At 36.8% G+C, this 24,087-nt stretch overlaps 1 protein-coding gene across 4 annotated transcripts in view; it reads right to left on the bottom strand.

The window, feature by feature from the left end:
* The window catches only part of BTBD10 (BTB domain containing 10), an 83,609-nt gene extending 66,225 nt beyond the window's left edge, over nucleotides 1-17,384 (bottom strand). For 2 of the 4 annotated variants that reach the window (XM_057552135.1, XM_057552138.1), the window contains exon 1: nucleotides 17,221-17,355. The gene's annotated coding sequence lies outside the window, so the exon portion shown is untranslated. Of the gene's footprint in view, nucleotides 1-16,645; nucleotides 16,694-16,791; nucleotides 16,929-17,220 lie in introns of all 4 variants that reach the window. The other 2 variants (XM_057552140.1, XM_057552139.1) reach the window with 2 other exon arrangements.
* Nucleotides 17,385-24,087: the final 6,703 nt, after the last annotated feature.

Here is a 24,087-nt window from a genome sequence, read left to right as displayed (position 1 = left end):
TTGTTTTTGTTTCTGATTGCTTAAATATGGTCAATACATATTGTAGGGGAGGAAAAATATCTTTTTCCCCTACCCTTCTAAATTTTCAACTGGGACCCCTGTAACAAGACATATTAACAAGAGAAGAGCATACAAGTTTATTTAATGTAAATTTTATTCAACACTGGAGCCTTCATAAGCAAATGAAGGCCCGAAAAAACAAACCTGAGTGTTCTTATGCCAAGTCTGATGAAGAGTGGAATATCGTGGAAAGAGTATAGTAAATGGACGAAAACTTACTAGCATTATCTCTTGTTCAGATTTCTATGTTCCTTCACCTTCGGAGCTAAGATGCTCCTTTCCTCTAGGTATAGGGACAGCTCTCATGAGGGTTTTATGACCTGCTTTAGAGGCAGGTCAGAAAGTTGCTCCAGCACATGCTGTTGCTCTAATTCCTTCTGCTTAAAGTATTCAATACGTGAAGATGCCATACTTTGGGGAAGCATGTTCTGAACTCCATCATTATGCGTTGGTAGAATATGCTTCTGCCACAAGTCTTCCCTTAAACTGTAAGACTCCTTGAGGGCAAGAACAAAGGATAACTCATATGTGTGTTCCCACACCTCAGTATACACGCTATATGTAAACTTTTACAAAATGTTTTAATTAATAAAATTAAGATGAAAGAAACCAAAGGGCATTTCATTGAACAGAATCCACCAGAGAAGAGGAAATACAAATTATGAAGATTTATAGGGAGTCTTTAACTTAGTTGCTTGTCTTTAAAAAGAATAATATTGTATAATCATACCCACCTATCATGTGAATCTCATCCTCAAATGACCAAAAAGTATCTAATGCTAATACTTGCTCTTAGGAACTATACACTAAGAAAATGGTGTTAAAAGAGGGAACATAACAAATATCCCTGGAAACATTTTTAAAGATATTATCAAATGACTCCTAATATTCCCCAAAAGATTCCTCAAAGCTGCCTAAATCTCACAGAAGCACTTTCAAATGTCAAGACTTATATTTTTCTTATTTGCTGCAGTTAAAATAAGGCAAGTAAATAAAGCTGAGAATTTTATTCAGGATATTTTTATACCCTGATTATAACAGTTAGATTATATCTGACTAAATTTTATGTAACTAGTTCCAGGATATCAAATTCAATTGACTTATGCTTTCATTCAAAATCTATTCATTGAGTACTTAGTACCTTTTCAGGCATTTTGCTAACTGCTAGGGATACACTAACAAACAGATTTAATAAAACTGCATGAATTTTACATTAAAAGTAGGGTACTTTGTCTATTTAAAGGAATTCCTTATCAAATCCACCAAAATGTAAGACTTCCAAAGTCAGCTCATATTCAGCCCTTGATCTTCCAGAGGTGACCTGGAGATAAAATCTCTGAGTTCATTGATTTTATTACTTTTATAGAATTTCTATAAATTCTGTAAATAAATAATAAAATAATAATATTCAGTAATAAAAACTGAAATTTTGCTGATTTCTTGTTTAAGACATTAACACTTCAAGAACCATTTCATTTATTCCCCCCCCACACCTTAAACAGCTCAATGGTTGAAAATCTTTCCCTATCTTAGGCATTTTCTAAATACCTACATTACATAATTAGCATTATAATGGACTAGATGCTGTTTATAGTGCTAAATTCTTAAAACCCACTAAAAGGCATATATGATTTTTTTAATTTCCTAAAAAAACTTAATGTTTTATTTTCTATGCGTATGTCCCTATTTTTCCTTTTCTTCTATGACTAACTAGTATTGCCTTCAAAACTGGAAACATCTTAGTTGAAGCAAATCACCTTGACATAAAATTTAATATAGGCAAATCTCCAATAAGCTGATGAAGTGCCTAAATCAAAGGAGATTACATTCAACTCCTAAGAACCAGCACCCTTTAAACAAAGTCAGACTCAAACAATGTTTTATTTTTTCCTCCATGACCCTTTAAACAAAGTCAGACTTTTAAACAATGTTTTCTTTTTCCCTCTGAGAGGCTTTTTTAATAAGTTATATTATATTTTTCATATAACTTTTACTATGCTGTTGCATTTTGACCCATTCATTATCCCATTACCTTCCATTCCTTTCAGATTTTTGCTCGTTTACCTGCCCTCAATTCAATAGGCTAGAAAAGGCCCTAAGTATGATTCAAGTTCTAGACTGCAGTATTGCCCAACAGAACTTTGTCTGATAATGGAAATGTTCTATGTCTGCACTGTCCAAAAAGTAGCCACTAGCTACATGCAGCTATAAAACACTTGAAATGTACAACTGATAAAATGAATTTTCAATTTTCCATTTTAACTCTTAATTTGAATAGCCATATGTGGCTGTTACTACCATATATGATAGAATAATAAGCAATGACCAATACATATCAGAATGGGTTCCTGAACAATAAGGTCAAGCCATCCTCCTTTGGAAAGGTTACCAGACTGGTGGTAGGTATGAGATATGCCTCAGCACTAAATGAACTACACCAAAATATGCAGTGAGATTTTTCAAGCAGGATAGAGGTACAGGAGCTAGATGCTAGTATCTAATTCAGGAAGCCTTGGATAATAAGGTGGATTTTCATATACATTTTCTATGCTAATCCATATACCAAGCCTACAAGACACAAGAGGTATCTATTATATAAAAGTGATCTCTTTTTAAAAACTGAGAAATTGGCTTAAAGGGATTATGTTATTTGCCTAATGTCACATAGCTAATAAATAAACTAGGACTCAAATACACATCTGTACAAATTCAGTGCTTCTTCCACCATACTATACTGTCTCTTAAGTTTAATACACAACCCATCAAAACGCTATGCCCAGAAAATAAAAAGTGCTAGTGGTCACATTTCAAATCACTAAGAGACAGATAGCTAGATGACAGATTCAAGGTTAGATAGAGAGGTTCTAAAAAACTGGTCAACTATTTCAGCAGAAAATCCTTTCCTTCCTCACATAGTATCTCTCCCAAATTCCACATTATTAAAAAAAACCAAAGTAGAACACAAAACCATAAAGAATTAAGAAAAATATATAAGTGAACATTTATCTGACTCTCAGAATAAAGAAGGAATTTCTAAGCCTCAAATCAGAGGAAAAAAAATATGAGAAACAGGAACATGCAGTCAGACACTTTATGCTCACATTTGCAACAAAGACTAGTGAAAACTTCATCAGGGATCAGAATTGGGACTGCAAACCACTTGCAAAAAGCATTAGGTTAGACTACATAAAAATTCAAACTATAAAAGATAAATGAAAAGCTATAAAAATGTAAATAACAGATAAGACTTTAATCTTAAATATAAGGAATATTTATAAATCATATTAAAAAAAAATCGAACACTATGATGGAAAAACATGCAGAGTTCATTAAGTTAGCAATTTACAAAAAGAATACTAGCTGCCAAAAAGGGGTAAAGAGGAACTATTCAACCTCACTAGTAATATAAGAAACCCAAGTTAAATCTGAGATGTTTAACTGATCAAATTGTCAAAGATTTCTTGGTTTGTTTTCATGATAACCAGTGATGGCTAAAGAACAGGGGGAAAGGCTACTCAGGCTTGTGGGAATATAAACTGTAAAACCTGGAGGGTGTCACACATTTTAACACATGAATCCCAGTTTTAAATTTTTATCCTGAGAAATATGTTTATCAAAGAATTTATAGTGGAAGTGGAAGGAGAGGGAAAGGGGGAAGGGGAGGAGGAAGGGAATGTTCACTTTTAAACCTAGTTATGTATTTGTTATACTATTTTAATTTCTCAAAATAAAAAATTTAAGTCATTACATACAGAATGATCCCAATTGTGTGTGTGTATGCACATGTATGTGTATACATGTGTTTATGATTGGAAGCAATTATCATTGGGTCATGGGATTAAGATGCCATTTTCTTCTTTGCTTTTTGGTGACTGTCCAAAATTGTATGCAATGCATTGCATGTTCATATTCAGAAAGAAATTACTCAAAATAATCTACTTTTATAAGTAATTTTTCAAAGTACTCGTAAAACAATTTCAAAGCCAACAAGTATTCAAGGTTACTGTTAAAAAGTATCATTCACTAGGGAAGCAAAGATGATCAAAGATGTCATACCACTTTTATTCTAAAATATGACACCTTTTCCCTTTCTTAATGTTTTCAATTCAACTAACTTGAGTAGCTGCACATACATATATATAAACAATGCACGTACATGTATATAAATAGTACTATGTATATATTACATATACACAAAAAATGAAAAAGAGATTGAGTGAAAAAAAAATAAGTATAAATGGAAGTTCTGCTGTTTTCTTCATATGGTACAATAAATAAGTTTTATCAAACTCAGGTAATAAGGCCTAATCTGCCGTTTAGTTATCTCTTCCAAACACTAGAGTATTAATGATTTTAAAATACTTTCAGTATTACAGTTTTATAACTTCACTAGTCTCTAATAACTAAATATTCTCTCTTTGAAAAGAGAAACTCAGGCAATTTGGAATATTCAACAAGAAGAAAATAATAGTGCCCCACAGTTACCCATCTTACAGGAACTTCTCTAGGAAAATTCTAAATTAACAAATTAGGAGCCAAAAGGACAGAGCAGACTGCATCGCTTGCTCTCAAGATGTGAGAAAAATAAGATTCAATCCTGCATTGTATAAAGCAAACTGCCCTGAATGAAATAATTACCTTTAAAATAATTCAGCACTATTTGCATGACCATGTAAGAATGAGAAAAGTATAAAAACATTTTGTTGCACAATTATGCCCCTGAGATACTTCCTCAGGTATCTGAGCTTTTAAATTTACTTTTAACGTAGTCCACAAACAGAAAACTCAAGATAATTTTCTATTCATCTGCTACCAGCAATGATAGTCAAAGATCTTAAAGAAAAATAATACAAATTAATAAAAATAAAAATTTTTTTAGAGATGATAACAGTATCCCAATAGATGATTTTTAAAATGTCATGCCATTTCTCTCTACAATATATTCTCTTTTCGCTTTTCTCTGCTGTCCCACCTGGCATTCAAATTACAGAGAAGAGAGGAGATGGCCAAGATGGTATAGTAGGAAGACCCTGAACTCATCTCCATCCAAGGACACACCAAAATTACAACTACTTACGGAGCAACTATCTATAAGAACAACCTGAAGATTAGCAGAAAAGATTTTCCAAAACTAAAGACATAAAGGAACCACATAAGAGGGGTAAGAGGGGCGGAGACACGATATTGTCAGGACCCACATCACTCAGTCAGCAACCCACAAATGGGAGGAATATCACAACTGGTCCTCCCCAAGGAGCAATGGGTCCAAGCCCCACAGCAGGTTCCCCAGTCCAAGGGGTTGTGCACCAGGAAACAAGCCCCCAGAACGTCTAGCTTTGAAAACAGGAGAGCTTATGTCTGGGAGCGTGGGAGGTGGGGAAGGGGTGTTAGGAAACTGAGACTCTGCTCTTAAAGGGAGCACACATAATCTCAACATGCTCCAAGTCCCAGACCAGAGGCAACAGTTTGAAAGGAGCTTGGGTGAGACCCACTTGCTGATCTTGGAGAGCCTCCCAGAGAGGCAGGAGGCCAACAGGACACCCCTTGGGGGAGGAAATGATGGCAACAGCCATTTTGGGGAGCTTGTTCTACCATGATAACACCAGTACAGACAAGCTCCATTTTGGAATCCTCCCTCTAGCCGATTAGTGCCAGGGACCCAACACAACCCTCCAGTGAGCCAGCACCAGCCCTGTGCCCACCAGGCCCTGTAGAGAGCCACACAAGAAGCCTACCCTGCCCTCCAGGAGGCTTGCAGCCACCACATAAGGCACAGCTAACTGGACAGGGGACAGCCCTGCCTACCAGCACACTCACAGTACTCAGCCCCAGCACAACATAAAGGTTCATGAAGCCTACATAAGAGGCACCTCTAGAGCATACAGCTCTGGTGACCAGAGTGGAGTGTGCTGCTGGGCCCCATAGGACATCTCCTACATGAGGCCACTTCAAGATCAGGAAACATAAGCAACCTACCTAATACACTGAAAGAAATACAGAGATTTGGCCAAATGAGGAGATAGAGGAATATATTCCAAATGAATGAACAAGACGTAGCCTCAGAAAAAGAACTAAATGAAGTGAAGATAAACAATCTACCTGATAAAGAGTTCAAGGTAGGTAGTGATCATAAAGATACTCAACAAACTCAGGAGAAGAATGAATGAACATGGTGAGAAGTTTCACAAATAGCTAGAAAATACAAAGAAGAACCAAACAGATACAATAAAGTGAAATAAAAAATACACAAGAAATCAACAGTACATTAGATCATACAGCAGAACAGATCAGCAATCTGGAAGACAGAGTACTGGAAATCACCCATGCTGAAGAGAAAAAAAAAAAAGAGAATTTTTAAAAATAAGGATAGTTTAAGAGACCTCTGGGACGACATACAGCGTACTAACATTATAGGGGTCCCAGAAGGAGAAGAGGGAGAGAAAGGGGCCAGAGAACTTACTTGAAGACATAATAGCTGAAAATTTCCCTAACCTAGGAAAGGAAAAGACATTCAGGTTCAGGAAGCACAGAAAGTCCCAAACAAGATGAACCCAAAGATGTCCACACCAAAACAAATTATAATTAAAATGACAAAAGTTAAAGATAGAGAATCTTAAAAGCAGTGAAAGAAAAGCCAACTAGTTACATACAAGGAACTCCCAAAAGACTATCAGCTTTTCAGAAGAAGCTGCAGGCCAGAAGGGAGTGGCCTGACATATTCAAAGTGATGAACGAAAAAAACCTAGAACCAAGAATACTCTATCCAGCAAGGTTATCATTCAGATTTGAAGCAGAAACAGACTTTTACAGACCAGCAAAACCTAAATGAGGTCGGCATCACTAAACCAGCTTTACAAGAAATGTTGAAAGAACTTCTCTAAACAGAAAAGGCCACCACTAGAAATATGAAAATTATGAGAGGAAAAGTATCACTTGTAGAGGCAAACATACAGTAAAGGTAAGAGATCAACCATTATAAAGCTAGTAGGAAGGCTAAAGACAAAAGTAATAATATATATCCATAATAAGACACAATAACAAAAAGATTTGAAATATGATGCGAAAAATATTAAATGTGCAGGGGGTAAAAATTTAGGGTGTTTAGAATCTGTTCAAAATTAAGAGATCTATCAACTTAAAACAATCACATACATGTGTGTGTGTGCGCGCGCACAAGTGCATATGGCTATTTGTTAACCTCATGGTAACCACAAACCAAACACCTATAATAGATACATACACAAAAAAGAGAATAAAATTCAAACGTAACACTAAAGACAGTCATCAAATCACAAGGGAAGAAAGCAAAAGAAGAGAAGAACTACAAAGAACTACAAAAGCAACCAGCAAAGAATTAAAATGGAAAAAGTATATACCTATCAGTAATTAACGTAAATGGACTAAATGCTCCAATCAAAAGACAGTGGCTGAACAGATTCAATAAAGAAAAAACCATATATATGCTTCCTACAAGAGACTCACTTCAGATTTAAAGTTATATACAGACTGATATTGAGGGGATGGAAAAAGGTATTCCATGCAAGTGGCAAGAAAAGAAAGCTGGAGCATCAATACTTATATCAGACAAAATAGACTTTATTTTTTTATTTTTTTTCATCATTCACTGAGTATTTTAATTTCAATACCGTTACCCAAACACAATTTTTCTAAGTATTTAAATAAATTCATAAGGTACATATATCCAGTTAATTAGTTAATGGGATTAGATTTCAAGTTGTTTTAAAATGCCGTGGGGGAAAATAAGGTTTATCACATATGCATAAAAATGCAACATATATAGGGCTTTTTACTGGTAACTTTCGAAGGCAAGTTGATATTCCATGGCAAGGAAAATACTCCACTCCACCAATCCAAAGATTGCCAATGAAATGAAAATATACAAGAGCCAAGATGAAGTACAGGCCAGTATAAATCTCTATTTTGTCTGTAATTTTAAAGCTGGTGAAGCTTCCAGCTAAACTCAAGATCTGTTGTCCTTCCCTTCCTATCCACATATTCCTACAGGGTTCAAAATAGACTTTAAAACAAAGACTGTAACAAGAGTAAAAGGACATTATATAATGATAAAGAGATCAAGCCAACAAGAGGATATAACAATTGTAAATATATATGCACCCAACATAGGAGCACCTAAATACATAAAAGAAATATTAACAAACATAAAGGGAGAAACTGACACTAATACAATAACAGTAGCAAACTTTAATTAACACCTCACTTACATCAATGGACAGATCATCCAGACAGAAAATCAATAAGGAAACATTGGCCTTAAATAACACATTAGACCAGATGGATTTAATAGATATGTATAGAACATTTCATCCAAAACCAGCAGAATACACATTCTTTTTAGTGCAAATGGACAGATCAGAAGCTAGGCCACAGAACAAGCCTCAATAAATTTAAGAATACTGAAATTATATTAAGTATCTTTTCTGGAAACAGTATGAGTCTAGAAACAAACTACAAGAAAAAGACTACAAAAGACACGAACATGTGGAGGCTAAAAAAACATGCTACTAAACAACCAATGGTTTACTGAGGAAATCAGAGAGGAAATCAAAAAATACCTGGAAACAAATGAAAATGTAAATACAACAATCCACATCTCTGGGACACATCGAAAGTAGTTCTACGAAAGAAGCTTGTAGTGATACAAGCCTACCTCGGGAAACAAGAAAACTCTCAAATAAACAACCTAACCTTACACCTAAAGGAACTAGAAAAAGCAGAACAAACAAACCCGAAATTAGTAGAAGGAAAGAAATCATAAATATCAGAGCAGAAGTAAATGAAATAGAGACTAAAAAATTAAAAATTTTTAAAAAGTAAACACCAATGAAATTATGAGTTCTTTGAAAAGATAAACAAAACTGATAAACTTTTAACCAGACTCATCAAGAAAGAGAGGGCCCAAATAAATAAAATCAGAAATGAAAGAAATAAAATCACAAACGACACCACAGAAACACAAAGGATCATAAGAGATTACTAAGAACAAATATATGCCAATAAAATGGACAATCTAGAAGAAATGGATAAATTCCTAGAAACATAAAAATCTCCCAAAAATGAATCAGGAAGAAATAAAAAAATATGAACAGACCAATTACCAGTAATGAAATTGAATCAATTAAAAAAAACTCCCAACAAACAAAAGTCCAGGACCAGACAGCTTTACAGGTGGATTCTACAAAACATTTAAAGAAGAGTTAACACTCATCCTTCCTAAACTATTACAAAAAATTGAAGAGGGAGGAATGCTTCTTAACTTATTGTACAAGGCCAGTATCACCCTGATACCAAAACCATGCAAAGATACCACAAAGAAAGTAAATTACATGCCAGTATCTCTGATGAACACAGATGCAAAAATCCTCAACAAAACATGAGCAAACTGAATTCAACAATACATAAAAGGGATCATATACCATGATCAAGTGGGATTTATCCCAGGGATGCAAGGATTTTTCAATAAACGCAAATCAAAGTGATACACCACATTAACAAGCTGAAGAATAAAAATCATATTATCATCTCAATAGATGCAGAAATAGCCTGTGACAAATTTCAAATCCATTTATGATAACAACTCTCAACAAAGTGGGTATAGAGGGAACATACCGCAACATATTAAAGGCCATATTACAAAACCACAGCCAATACCATATTCAACAGTGAAAAGCTGAAAGCACTTCGTCTAAAATCAGGAACAAGACAAGGATGCCCACTCTCGCACTTTTATTCAACATAGTGTTGGCAATCCTAGCCATAGCAACCAGACAAGAAAAAGAATTCAAAGGAATCCAAATTAGAAAGGAAGAAATAAAACTGTCCCAGTTTACAGGTGACATGTTACTAAGTATAGAAAATCCTAAATACACTACTAAAAACCACTAAACTAACAAATTCAGTAAAGTTGCAAGATACAAAATCAGTATACAGAAATCTGGTGCATTTCTATACACTAACAATAAACTATCAGAAAAAGATATTAAGAAAACAATCTCATTAACAACTGCATCAAACAGAATAAAATAACTAAGAATACATCTAAGGAGGTAAGAGACCTGGACCCAGAAAACCATAAGACATCGATGAAGAAAACTGAAGACAACGCAAACAAACGGAAAGATTTACCATGCTCATAGAAGAATTAATATTGTTAAAATGACCATATTACCCAAGGCAGTCTAAATCAAAATACCAATGGCATTTTTCACAGAACTACAACTAATAATTCTAAAATTTGCATGGAAACAAAAGATCCCAAATAGCCAACAATCTTGAGAAAGAAGAACAAAGCTGGAATATCATGCACCCTGATTTCAAACTACACTACAAATCAAAACAGACACACAGATCAATAAACAGAATACAGAACCCAGAAATGGACTCACACTTATATGGTCAATTAATCTACAACAAAGGAGACAGGAATATACAATGAGTAAAAGACAGCCTCTTCAATAAATGGTGTTGGGAGAACTGGACAGCTACATACAGACAATCAAAGTGTACTAATTTCTCATAGCATATACAAAAACAAACTCAAAATGGAATAAAGATTTAAATGTAAGACCTGAAACTATAAAACTCAGGAAAACAGAAAGTCCCAAACAAGATGAACCCAAAGATGTCCACACCAAAACAAATTATAATTAAAAGAAAACATAGGCAGTAAGCTCTCTGACATAAGTCTTAGCAATATTTTCTTGGATCTGTCTCCTCAGGCAAGAGAAACTAAAGAAAAATAAACAAATACGACTACATCAAACTAAAAAGTTTTTGTACAGCAAAGGAAACTATCAACAAACTGAAAAGGCTGCCTACTGAATGGGAGAAGATATTTGCAAACAACATATCCAACAATGGGTTAATATTCAAAATATACAAAGAATTCATACAACTCAACATCAAAAAAACAAACCACCCAATTAAAAAACAGGCAGAGAAAAAAAAAAAACAAAAAACAGGCAGAGGACCTAGACATCTTCCCAAAGAAGACATACAGCTGGCCAACAGACACATGAAAAGATCACTAATCATATTAAAACCACAATGAGATACCACCTCACACTTGTCAGAATGGCTATCATCAACAAAATAAATAACAAGTATTGGCAAGGATGGAGAAAAGGGAACCCTCGTGCATTGTTGGTGGAAATGTTAAACTGGTACAGCCACAAGGGAAAACAGTATAAAGGTTTCTCAAAAAATTAAAAATAGAACTGCCATATGATCCAGCAATTTAACTTCTGGGTATTTACCTGAAGAAGACAAAAACACCAATTTGAAAAAATATGTGCACCCTATGTTCACTGAAGCATTATTTACAATAGCCAAGGTATGGAAGCAACCTAAGTGCCCATGAATAGACGAATGGATAAAGAAGATGTGGTACATAAATACAGCGGAATATTTCTCAGCCATTAAAAAAAAAAAAAAAAAAGAAACCTCACCATTTGCAACAACATGGATGGATCTAGAGGGTATTATACTAAATGAAATAAGTCAAAGACAAATACCATATGATCTCACTTATATGTGGAATCTAAAAAACAAAGAAAACAAAACAAAATGAAAACAGACTCACAGATACAGAGAACAAACAGGTGGTATCCAGAGGGGAGACAGGTGGGGGGTTGAAATATGTGAAGGGGATTAAGAGGTACAATCCTCCAGTTATGAAACAAGCCACAGGGACGTAATATACAGCATAAGGATATGGTCAGTACTATTATACAGTAAGTTTTATTGGGACAGATAGTTAATGGACTTATCATTGTCATTTCACAATGTATGCAAATGTCAAATCACTATGTAGTACACCTGAAATTAACATAATATTGTACATCAACTATATTTCAATTTTTAAAAGATTACTTAGAATACCAGATATCAGTCAATGGATAGTCAATGCCAACATGAAAAGCAAGAAGGAGATTCCTACTGTTCATTGTGGACTAGAATAAAGAAAAAGAAAAAAACTTCTGTAATTTCCAGTGGAAGAGTCATATTGTCAAGGCTGTAAATAGCCATTTGAATTTGTTCCCTATAAGAGACAGCTAGATGTAAATGTAAATTCCCCTGATGTGTCTTAAGATCACCAGACAGTATGCTATTTTCTGAGCATAAACACAGTACAAAGGGCTGACAAGTTATATTCACTTTACTATTTACATAGCACTTGTGTATATTTTATTTCATTTCATTCTTAAACTCCTGACAATTGTGTTCTATCTCCATTTTTCATGTGAGCCAACAACAGCTCAGAGTAGTTAAGTAACTTATGTCACAGAGCTAACAGTCGGCTTTAAACACAGATCTAAGTGATCCCAAATAAGGTATTCCAAGTAGAAAAGTATGATTACAATGTTAAATGACCTTAGAAAAGTGTTATTCATAGTTTCTAATCAAGTACTTCAATTAGTACTTCACTGTGACAGACTCTCACCCTCAACCAAATAACAAATGTTAATTTCAGTTCATGACCAAAAGTACTAACAGACCATTCATTTCAACTACAAAGATAAAAATAAGTACCATGTAATCAGATATCTTACATTTTTAAACAGAAAAATATAATTAAACTATTAATTAGGATTTAAAAAGATGCTTTTATTGGCATAGATACCTTTTAGCATCTTACAAATCTTCAGAAATCTTGTGACATAAGGTCACATATTCCACATAAAATCTTTCCTCTTTAATGTCAAGTTTCTACTATTTCAAGTATTTTAGCTCACTGTATTCTCATTGCCTACATCGAACATTTACCAACCTCTTAATCCTCTCCCAAAGAGCATCTCTTTGAATTCTGATTGCTTACCTTCCATCTCTGAGCTCTAGATTGCTACCTGCTTAACAAGGCAGGTCTCAGTTTCAAGATGCCAAAGTAAACCAGAGCGAGCCATAGTAGGGAAATGCAACATTAGCTTAAACCCTAATAAACATTCTATCCAAGACGAGACAAGATTTCAAAATAGTTCTTCTTCCATTAATGAGCATCTTTCTCCCTTACTGTGGGTTTATAACCAACAAAGAAACAAACAAACAAAGGAGTCAGACAAAGATAAAAATACAGCTGAAATCAGTGGCCAAAAAAGCTTATTAACTTCAATTGTAAACTAAACTTAAAACTGTTTATTTTTCATTTCCTTCTCCCTCATAGGGTCCAGCCTGCTCAGATAAATCCACCCTACAGGGGAGTAGAGAATGTTATGTCCTAAGAATTGAGAGCTCTAAAAACAGAACCAGAAGTCACTGAGCAAAAGCATACTCAATTCCTTCTCCAGTCCTCACCTAATCCTTCCTTGAGAGGGCATCTCACCCAAGGAGTTGAAAGAAGGGGAAAGCTGCTTCCAAGAGAACTTCCTTACTTTACAAGTCATGTAGAAACATGGGGAGAGGAAAATGATGGTTCTTCCTTCAACAAACAATCTCCAAAAATACATAACAGATTCTTCAGGATGTTTTTTAAACTCTCAAAGAGGAACACCTCACAGAATACACATCTTCTCCTGTTTCACTTCCCACACCAGAGAGAGGCAGGGATTGGATGAAGAGGTATTAGACTAACTTGACCTAAGAAGACTGGGCTAAAAGAGAGAAACAAGAAGACTGGGCTAAAAGAAAGAAAACTAAGTCTGCAAACTCCCAAAGTAGTCCTGATTAAAACCCAATATTCTATTTCCGTTACTCTAGGAGGTGCATCGACAGATGAATGGATAAAGAAGATGTGGCGCATATATACAATGGAATATTACTCAGCCATAAAAAGGAACGAAACTGAGTTATTTGTAGTGAGGTGGATGGACCCAGAGTCTGCCATACAGAGTGAAGTCAGAAAGAGAAAAACAAATACCGTATGCTAACACATATATATGGAATCTAAAAAAAAAAAGGTACTGATGAACCTAGTTGCAGGGCAGGAATAAAGAGGTAGACATAGAGGATCATAGAGGATGCACTTGAGGACATGGGGTGGGAGGGGGAAGCTGAGGCGAAGTGAGAGTAGCAACGACATATATACACTACCGAATGTAAAACAGTTGGCTGGTGGGAAGCAGCAGCATAGCATAGGGAGATCGGCTCGGTGCTTTGCCATGACCTAGAGGGGTGGGAAAGGGAGGATGGGAGGAAGGCTCAAGAGGGAGAGGATATGGGGACATGTGTATGCATGTGGCTGATTCGCTCTGTTGTACAACAGAAACTAACACAGTACTGTGAAGCAATTATACTCCAATAAAGATCTATTAAAAAAAACCCAATATTCTATGTAGTCTTTGCATAAGTTATGATAAATTTAGTTGTAAAAGGCAGAGCTCTTTGTAAAACTGCACGGTAGTCTAAGTGGTACTTGACCATTTCTATCTTCCTTTTTCAAACTCTCTCCCTCACCTAGCCTCCTTTCTCACCCTTACTCCCATCGAAGACCTTCACCTTGCCCTCTTATAAGCCTAAGATTCACTTCTTTCTTAGGACTGACCTCTAAACTCCCATTCCCCACAGCCCAACTAAGTATGAATCAGATTATGTGATTAAAGTACTTCTCACTAATGGGTAAATGTGGTTTAATCCACGGGGTTCAATTCCACAAATATCATTAAGCTCTCCTATGTATAAGGCACTGTGTTTAATCAATCAAAATACCTATTCTTCTTACAAGAAAAACTAGCTAACTCAAATCAATCTTGTAATGGATAATGTAAAAGAGAAGCACATGAGTGCTTGCTTCATCTCACACTTTCCCCTTCCCATTTCTTCCCATCTCGATGCCCCTCCCCCCTACCCCGTCTGCCACGGAATAAAATCCAAGGAATCAATATTGCTTCCAATAAAAGTCAATGACTGGGAAGACAAAGTGTGATGGTACAGCAAACAATAAACATTCAAAAGCATAGATGAGTCAGTAGAGGGTTTCCTAGATTTATTTTACATATTAATCGCAAATACAATAAAGGGCTTCTCAATAAATCAATTCCCTTACAAGATACCTTTGCTTTGCTCAGAACCCTCAGTTATTAAACCATAAATACTGAGAGGGTTTTTTCAGTTATTTCCACAGTTAAAATATTACTAAGTATCAGTTCAATCTGCCCTACCATATTTAAAGGCTATTAAACTTGGCTATTAAACTCACCTGTTTTCAATTAGAGTTGACATTTTCCCACAAGTACTCCTAGGTTTGAAATTCCAAACTAATTGGCATACTTACTTTAACTCTTTTTTTTTCCAGTTGTAAAATTTATTAATTCTTACTCATAACACAGGTCCAAACCTGGAGAGCAGGATACAACTACTGACAGGTTTGGGTTTGCTTGGGCCACATGAAGTTATTTTTAACTGTTTCAGGTAGTTGTCAATATTTTTAAAAGTCAGGAGAACTGCAAGCAAAAATTTAGATTTCCTGTGTTCTCTTGAGAAGGCTGAAGACTGGGCCCATATTCATTATGGCACTGATCAGGTGAACGTGAGAACTGGATAACCCTCTTAGATGAGGCATAAACTCTTTAGTGTATTTGACTCATTTTTATTTTCATATGCCTAGTATCTGAAGGCATGTGAGTTTGCTATTCATAACCTATTCCTTTGAAAGGTGCATAATATTTTCCAGGTCACTTCAACACTTCGCTAAGTCACCTAATGTAAAAAGCCACAAAGCAGGACATATTGGTTTGTAACCTCATGGCTAATAATAAAAAATTTTCACAACGCTTAGAAGAAAGGTTGAGAAAGAAAAAAATTCAGACTGGTGGAAGGGTGACATACAGAATGTAAAAAGCCCATCTGAAAGTTTTTTTGGGAGAAAAAAAAGGTGAAATCTCAAAAACATTGTCAAGACACTGAAAGCTTTCCTGACTCCATGGTTCCTTGCCATACTCCATGCTTCAGAACCTCCCTTCCCACTTTGTCTTTATGTGTAACAATACCAGTTAGGTCATAAACTCTGAGAAATGTTAGGAAATTTATGAAACACATTTACACCTTCAAAAATAATTCTCCTCACACACTTTTTTAACAGTCTTTATCCACCATCAAATCCTCTCCCAAGTATTTTCACTGCTTTCCGCTTTGTATTCTAATGACAACTACAGTCCTCATTGTCAAGGCTTGGGCTTCAACCCTGGACGGGCTCTCCAGTACACAAACTTTTTTGGCCGGTATAGCTGCACCCCTTATTACATCTCTTATACCAATTTCTACAATCTATTTCATTCAAAATTTATCTGTAACTCCCTCTCTAAAGTCTTGATCAAATTGTAGGGGGGGTGGTGTACCCAGTTGTCCAAAGAAAATCAATATACTGCTATTTTTCTTTGATATTGTTAAATAAAAAGCATGAAGACTCTTAAAGATTAAAAAACATTTAAGTAAATTTTATATGCTAAGTGCATAAAGCGACAAGCGAGTGATACTCTCTATCTTTAGCATGTCTGGACTAGTGACTTCTCATCATGAACTCAAAATACTGAGGAGAAAGATTAGTAGGAAATCTGTGAAGCCCAGTGATGGTCACATTGCGCCCACACTAACAAATTACTAAGTGATGTCTCACCTCCCTGCACCCCATTCCCGAGGATAAAGGGTGTGAGGAGACTTGAATCTGAAAAAGAAAAAAATAAGCAGCTTTTCTGTGCAAGTTTGGGGAAAACAAAGCGTTACCGCACGTGATACCGTTACAGCATAAAAATCACTCAACACCTTATTGGGGTCTCACTCCTCTTCACCCAAAGCGAGACTCGGGCCACCTTAGCCCCTACTGTGATGCACCCTCCTCAGGACCTCGCGGCGTTAACCCAGGATGACAGAAAAGGGGCGGCGCACACTGTTCCTCTGCCCTGGGAAGGAGGGTTAAGGGTATCGCCTTCATCTCTGGGGAAAGGCCTCAGTACTCCCAACCCAAAAACAGCACCCCCGAAACCCAACTCCCTTCCCTGCCTCTCCGAACTGGGCGCCAGCGGCCAGAGCCCAGAACCTCACCCACGGTCCCCTAGCAGGGTCCGGGACGTCCAGACCACCACCAGAGCAGTCCAGCTCTCAAGCCCAAACTCGCCCTCCGCCCCCACCAAAGCCCAGCCTCCAGCGCCGCCCCCACCGAGTTCTCCAAACTGAGTCCAGTCACCCTCGAACCTGTAGTCCCCCTTGAGTGTCCAGGCACAGGCCGGGGCCAGCGACACCTCCGCTTTCCCCCCAACTGGATCCCTCCGGAGGCGTCTGCGGCGGCGAGCGCTGCAGCAGCTGCGGCTACAAGAACCGCCCCAGCAGCTTACAGGCCGGCTCCTGGGGTGCTTCTCGCGAGATCCCGCGGTTCGAAAAGGCGAGAGTAGCTGAGTTCTCGCGAGAATGGTGGCTCATCGCGCAGGAGTTGGGCGGGGCGCGGAGAGTGCGGGCGGTTGAGGGAGTGGCTGCCTGGGGTGGGCGTTGAGCCTGGGGGCAGGCGCCGCAGAGTGTAAGGCGTGGGTCCTCACAGACGTCAGCTCGGCATCAACCGCGAGCTTCGCACCTGAGTGGCTGCGAGCAGATTTAGCCCCCAAATCTTTGAATCCCACGTTTTTCCTTGGTTTCCTGTCACCGTTAGAAAAAAGCGGACAGCGTCTCCAGCCCAGAATTAGAGAACACCTCGAGGACGCTGATTTTACTCAAGGAAAGCGTTTCCCTCAACTGAGCGAACTCCAAACTCGCCTTTGCCGGCTCAGCTGGCGGTTATTAACCCGCCTGGGTTCAGCAAAGGCGGTCCTCGTGAGGGCCACCTTCTATTGCCTAGCGTCCGCAGCTGTTTGTTTTTAAACGCTGGGTTGGCGGGAACCGGTGTGCCATCTGGAGCTCTTGCAGTTGGGCCCCTGTGGAATGTCGACAGTAACCTGGATGGGATATTATTGCTCCTTGTGGCAGAAGGTCGCCAGTCATAGAGTTTCAGTCACTCAACTTTACCGAGCCTACTGTGTGTCACATGCTGGACGACACAAACAGAAAAATGAAAGACACAGTCCCCAACCTCGAAGCTCACACCCTGGGGGCGAGACCCACCCGAAAACAGATAATCCTGTTACACGGTGGTAAAGGCCGAGCTGTGAGCTGAGAGGGAGGAACCGGCTCGGCCTGCCATGTTGAGGAAGCCTCCACCAGGGAGTGACATGTGAGCTGAATCTTGAAGGATGAGTAAGAGTTCCCCAGTTTTGAGAAGAGTGGGAGGAGCGCTGCAAGCAGAAGAAGCGGAAAGGAAGAGGACCTGGTTTGAGTAATTTGCTATGAAAACAGATTTTGCCAGAAAGAACTTTGCTGAAAAGCGTTTAATCACTGTGGAGTTGGGAAGAGAAAACTCCCTGGCTTCTACATGTGCTAACCAAAATGTTTTTCAAACCAGTGTTTATGCTAAGGAGATGAGCAGTTGAGCTGCACGATAGAGGATAGTGAACATCCTCGTCCTCATCTAAGGACACTACATGTGAGAGACCTAAGGGAAACAGATTATTGTCGTAGTATCCCAAGTTATTATCATTGCCACATTCTGCTAAAGTGGAAATCTTTGAAGATTTCTAAGACAGAAGAAGAATCTAATAGTTTTGTAATACAGATGTATCTCATGGAGAAACTTCAAGAAAAACCTCAGGCAACAAAATAACAAAAACTCCATTGGCCTTATGTATTATCATAGCTTTCTTCTGTAAGATAAGATCAAGAGAAGTAGTTCTATAGTCCAAGTTTTAGTGAGGTCTGTCAAAGAGGAATTATTTCCCCATATCAAAATAGAAGCTATCATTTCCTAAAGAGAGACCCTGATATTCTACTATAGGATTTCTGCCAATCTCCCTTTAGACATATTATTTTCATATTATTATGTATATGTATACTATAGCGACATTTGGCTCACCGTACCAATAGAAAAAAAAATAGGTCATAAACAAATACTGAATCATTATGTTGTAGACCTGAAAATAATATAATGTATGTCAATTATACCTCATTTTTTTAAAAAATTAAAAATTTTAGAAAAAGTAGTTCAAACTCTGTTGTGAGCCAGTCAGGTGCTCTGCTTAGCATAATTCACACATTCTATTACAAGTTCTAGGAATTTTCCAGGAAACATTGGAAGAATTAGTGCAAGATTTCAGATGAAGTATGGAAACTTTATTCCATGCTGGAATCTGGTCAAATCATTTAAACTTGCTTTGAGGAGCCTATAGTTCATTTTATTCTGTTATTCTTTTTTTTTTTTAATTTTTTTTGGCTGCATTGGGTCTTCATTGCTGCACAAGCTTTCTCTAGTTGCTGCTAGCGGGTGCTGCTCTTGGTTGCGGTGCACAGGCTTCTCATTGCGGTGGTTTCTCTTGTTGCAGAGCATGGGCTCTAGGCATGTGGGCTTCAGTAGTTGTGGCACATGAGCTCAGTAGTTGTGGCTCGCGGGCTCTAGAGCGCAGGCTCAGTAGTTGTGGCGCACGGGCTTAGTTGCTCCGCAGCATGTGGGATCTTCCCGGACCAGGGCTCAAACCCATGTCCCCTGCGTTAGCAGCAGGTTCTTAACCACTGTGCCACCAGGGAAGCCCTATTCTGTTATTCTTAAAGAAAGGAAGAAGGGAAGAAAGAAAGAAAGAAAAGAAAGAGAGAAAGAAAGAAAAAGAAAGAAAGAAAGAAAAAGAATATCTAATAAAACTACTACTGTCATTCACTTAAAAAAATTAACCTTTCAAATATTAATTTGGGAGCATGGTAGCAGCTATACATCTAGTAGGTAATGCCATTGATCACAGACTGCTTTGCACAATAATTTGTAAATGCTAGCTCACTGAATGAGCTAAGGTACAGATCCTTAATGCAAGTCTTCCTTCCACAATATCAATCCATGTATCAAAGAGGTCAAAACAGAAATAAAGAGAAGTTTCAAAGAGAAAAAATGAATGAACAAGTTCTTTTGGTTGTCTATATTATTGTACTTCATAGCATGCTAACACAAGATTGTTTCAAAACAGAGGATAAGATAGACCTCTGGTTGAATACTTGTTCAAAGAATTAAATGATAAGCCACATACCCAGAATCCTTTTTAACTTTAAAGCCTGGGATTTCTTTGTACTATGGTTTGAGCACATTCACCTAATGTCAGGAACAGGAAAATCATACACACAAAAAAAACTGTATCCCTATTCAGCAAATACATGTATTGATCAAGACCCTGTGTAAGAATACTAGGGGAGATACAGACATTATTAATATACAGGTTCTACTGAAAAAAAAAGATGTGTAATTAAACAACAAAAGGAAAACAAGTCGGGTCATACAAAGATAGAGATAATGTGCTATGGGAGGTCAGAGATAGGAAAGATTACTACCAACTGAAGATATGAAGAAGGTGCAGAAACAGGAGAGGAAAGGAAGGATGTTTGATCTGGAGGTCTTAAAGAATAGATAGGAGTCTGGCTTGAAGCTATAGTAGGAAAGTGCATTCCTACGGAAAGATCAACAAAGGTATGTATTTAAATAGCTAAACTCAGTATTTTGTAAGGGCAACAATAAGCAATTAAAAAGAATGACTACGGGACTTCCCTCGTGGTCCAGTGGTTAAGACTCCACGCTCTCAGTGCAGGGGGCCGGGGTTCCACCCCTGGTCGGGGAACTAGATCCCACATGCCACAACTAAAAGATCCCACATGCTGCAACTAAAGATCCCGCATGCCTCAACGAAGATTCTGCATGCCGCAACTAAGACCCAGCACAGCCAAATGAATAAATAAATATTTTTAAAAATGAATAGGAAGATTGAAATTGGGACAAAAAGACCTTGGAATATTTGATTAAAGTAGGAGTCTGTACACTTTTTCCGTTACTTGTTAGCTTGCAATAGAGTGAAATCTCAGACTTTTCACAGTTTTTGACAAATGCTTTTAGGCTTTTTTTGTGGAAATTGACAAGGTGATCCAAAAATGTATGTATAAATGTAAAAGTTCTATAAATAGCCAAAAAGAATTATGAAAAAGAAGTACAAAGTTGAAGAACTTAACACTTCAAGGTTTCAAAACTTATTACAATGCTATAGGAATCAATATGGTGTGGTATTCAACATTGTAAATCAACTATACTCCAATAAGAATTTTAAAAAAAGATGGTGTGGTATTGGCAATGAGCTAAGCATATAGATCAATGGAATAGAATTGAGAGTCCAGAAATGAACCCTTACATTTATGGTTGATTTTCAGCAAATGTGCCAAGACAATTCACTTCAGTGAGGAAAAGATAGTCTTTTTAAAAACATGGTGTGTGGTGCCAGGACAATTGGATGTCTGTATGGAAAGAAAAAAAAAAAAAGCTAAAACAAATAAACAAACAAAAACTTAGATCCTCACAAAGAAATTAACTTTAAATGGAACATAGACCTAAATATAAGAACTAAAACTATAAATTTGCTAAAAAAAATTAGAGGACAAAAGCTTCATGACTTTGGGTTAGGCAAAGAGTTCCTAGATATGACACCAAAAGCACAAGGCATAAAAGAAAAAAATGATAAATTGGGCTTCATTAAAATGGAAACTTTTTGAGTTTATGCTTCAAAAGACAGTATTAAGAGAATGAAAAGACAAACCATAGATGGAGAAAAATGTTTGCAAATCATACGGAGGACTTGTACCCATAATACATAAAGAACTCTTACAACTCAATAATAAATAAGACAAACAACCCAATTAAAAAATGGCAAAAGACTTGCAAAGACATTTATAGGAAGACATACAAATAGCTAATTAGCACAGGAAAAGGTGCTCAATGTCATTAGTCATTAAGTAAATGTAAATTAAAACCACAATGAAATACCACTTCACACCCACTAGAATGGATATAATAAAACATCAGACAATAACAAGTGTAGATGAAGATAGGGAGACGTTAGAGCCCTCATACAGTGCTGGCATGCACATAAAATATTACAGCCACTTTGGAAAACAGATTGTTAGATTTTTTTTTAAAGTTAAATATAAAGCTACCATACTATACAGCAAATGGCAAAATAATAATAATAATAATAACTGAATTTTAAAATGGGCAAAGGACTTGAATAGACATACAAATTTGGGAACATTCCTGGGTTCTCTATTCTGTTTCATTGACCTACATGTCTGTTTTTTGTGCCAGTATCATACTGTTTTGATTACTGTAGCTTTGTAGAGAGTGATACCTCCAGCTTTGTTCTTTCTCAAGAATGTTTTGGCTATTTGGGATCTTTTGTGTTTCCATACAAATTTTAAAATTGTTAGTTCTAGTTCTATGAAAAATGCCATTGCTATTTTGATAAGGATTGTATTGAATCTATAGATTGTCTTGGGTAGTAAGTTCATTTCAACAATAATTATTCTTCAAATCTATGAGCACAGTATATCTTTCCATTTGATTGTGTCATCAATTTCTTTCAACATTGTCTTACAGTTTTCTGAGTACAGGTCTCTTACCTCCTTGTTTAGACTTATTCTCAGATATTTTATTGTTTATTTTATTGTTTTTGATGTGGTTGTGAATGGGATTGTTTTCCTAATTTCTCTTTTTGATAGTTCATTGTTATTGTATAGAAATACAACAGATTTCTGTATACTAATTTTGTAAACTGCCACTTTACTGAACTCATTGATGCATTCTAGTATTTTTTTTGGCAATGTCTTTAGGATTTTCCATGTACAGTATCATGTCACCTGCAAACAGTGACAGTTTTACTTCTTCCTTTCCAATTTGTATTCCTTTTATTTCCTTTTCTTGTCTGATTGCTGTGGCTAACTAATGCGTTCTTAAGAAAGACACAAAGCAGTAAACTATAAAAGATTGAGTACTTTGACTACACTGAAATTAAGAATTCTTATTCATCAAAAGACACTATTAAGAAACTGAAAAGGCAAACCACAACATGTACAATATATTTGCAATACAGAAAACTGACAAAAGCATGGTATTCAAAAATAAATAATGTTCGGCCTTCCTTGGTGGCACAGTGGATAAGAATCTGCCTGCCAATGCAAGGGACACAGGTTCATTCCCTGGTCCGGGAAGATCCCACATGCCGTGGAGCACCTAAAGCCGTGCACCACAACTACTGAGCCTGAGCTCTAGAGCCCGTGAGCCACAACTACTGAAGCCTGTGTGCCACAACTACTGAAGCCTGTGTGCCTAGAGCCCATGCTCTGCAACAAGAGAAGCCACCGCAATGAGAAGCCCGCGCACTGCAACGAAGAGTAGCCCCCACTCACCGCAACTAGAGAAAGCCCGCGTGCAGCAACAAAGACCCAACGCAGCTAAAAATAGATAAATAAACAAAAATTTTTAAAAATAAAAAATAATGTTCATAAATCAATATCAAAAGACAAACACCCAAAAAAGAAAATGGAAAGGAGAATTGAATAGGCACTTCACAGACAAAGAAACCCAAATGGCAAATAAATATATGAAAAGACACTAAACCACACAAGTAACCTGGGAAATCAAATTAAAAGAACAATGAGATGCCCATTATATTGGCAAAAGTTTGAAAGTCTTGCAATACTTGGCATTGGCAAGAATGTAGAGCAAGAGGAACTTTCATACGTTGCTGGAGGCATGAGATATAAACTGTTACAACCACTGTGGAAAATAGGTTAGCATCTCCTAGAAAAGTTGAACATGCAATTCCATTTCTAGGTACATATCCTAAGGAAACTCTTACAGGTGTAAAAGACATCTAAAAGAATGCTCATTGTCAGTAATAGCTCAAAACTGAAAACAACCCAGATGTCCATTAAGAATAAATGCATAAATAAACTGAAGTATACTTTACAATGAAATACTACACAATTAAAATAACTACAGCTACATGCATCAATAGAGATGAATCTCACAAGTGAAAAGAACAGAATGCAAAATACTAAATATGGTAAATAATATGGTAAATTTGGACATTTTGTCCAAAACCAGACAAAAATTTTTTAAGATATACACACACACACACAGAATATTATATATATATATATATATATATATATATATATATATAT

This window comes from Balaenoptera acutorostrata, chromosome 9 (assembly GCF_949987535.1).
Source record: "Balaenoptera acutorostrata chromosome 9, mBalAcu1.1, whole genome shotgun sequence".
In the NCBI taxonomy this organism is placed as follows: domain Eukaryota; kingdom Metazoa; phylum Chordata; class Mammalia; order Artiodactyla; family Balaenopteridae; genus Balaenoptera; species Balaenoptera acutorostrata.
The sequence above is the reverse complement of the archived record's forward strand: the minus strand, read 5'-3'. Positions and strand labels throughout refer to the sequence as shown.